We start from the raw sequence: 1,356 nt of genomic DNA, 5'->3' as shown, positions 1-1,356 counted from the left end.
CACACACACACACACACACACACACACACACACACACACACACACATATATACATATATTGTATATTGCCGGAATGTAAGAGACTCGACGAATGAGGTAATCGACCAGGAAGTCCCTCCGGATTCGTGCATTTAACTCAGTCCGATTTTACAGATGTTACCAGGAGAATTCCTGACATCGAAGTCGATAAATTGCGTCTCGCAGTTGCCGCGATGTCCGATTTGTTCTGAAATTCTTGGCAAATGCGCTACAGTAGTCGAGGGTTAAGTGGACAAGTTTCGAAAGATCAAGAAGATCGAGCGCCTGGTAGCTAGAATTTAACGCTATCCTAGCCGAATGGGTTTGACTTTTTTCTTCAATCTATCTTTGCCGCCGATCCTCTTTACGGGCGATAGATGTTAGAGAAACATGTCGATCTCACGTCAATTTACCGATATGGGATTCGTTCCCTCCTCTCTTCTCTTCCTTTCCTCTCCGCTTTTCCATCTTTCTCTTTTACTTTATTTTCTGCCATCTCGCCTATATTTTTCTAAATTCCATCGGTAAAGAGAACGTCGATCGCGCGTTATTTTATACACACACGCGCGCACACACGCACACACACACACACATACACACACGTCCTTTCTCCGTTTCCGTTCGTTCGTCCTTATCCCTCGCTCTCGATCGGCAGGTCCATTTGAGGACATCTAGAAGCAGAGAAGAGTAGGACGTGGCGGTCCTGCGGTCGTGGCTTGTGTGGCCGGGAATTCCGCCTCCTGGTTCCGGTCACGATGACAGTTCTCGTCGCGCTGCAAAACCACGTTGCACCAGCCGCTCGTAACCGTGGCTTAACGGTATTACGGTAGATAATGGTATTATAGATAATTCGACACGGACTGGCCCGCCATGGCCGACTACATTTGCATTAGGTTTCCTCCCTGTTTTCTCCCTCCCCTTTGGACATCTTTGAGCACCGTTGCGCATCGAGCGGTCCGCAATTTCTATCAATAAATTCCTTTTTCGTCTATAATTTCAAGAAACGATCACTTAATACTAGAAATATCGAGCGGTCATTACTGATCGTTTCTTTTTTTTTTTTAATTAATATTACATTTGTCATATAAAAAACGATAGGATTCTAAAATTCTTGGATTTTTCAATAATTACGTTTTTTGATATTGATGAAATATTCGATTTTTATCGCATTATTTTTACAGTAACTTATTCGCTTGGTCCTTTTGAGTAAGAAACATTGGTACTTCTAGTGTTAAAATAGTATAATTGAATGTTTGAGACCTGAAATTAAGGCCGTTTTTTAAAGTAATTTTTCTTATAATTTAGTTTTTACACACACACACGCACACACACACACAC

This window comes from Trachymyrmex septentrionalis, unplaced genomic scaffold (assembly GCF_001594115.1).
Source record: "Trachymyrmex septentrionalis isolate Tsep2-gDNA-1 unplaced genomic scaffold, Tsep1.0 scaffold8, whole genome shotgun sequence".
In the NCBI taxonomy this organism is placed as follows: Eukaryota; Metazoa; Arthropoda; class Insecta; order Hymenoptera; family Formicidae; genus Trachymyrmex; species Trachymyrmex septentrionalis.
Note: the sequence above shows the minus strand (reverse complement) of the source record.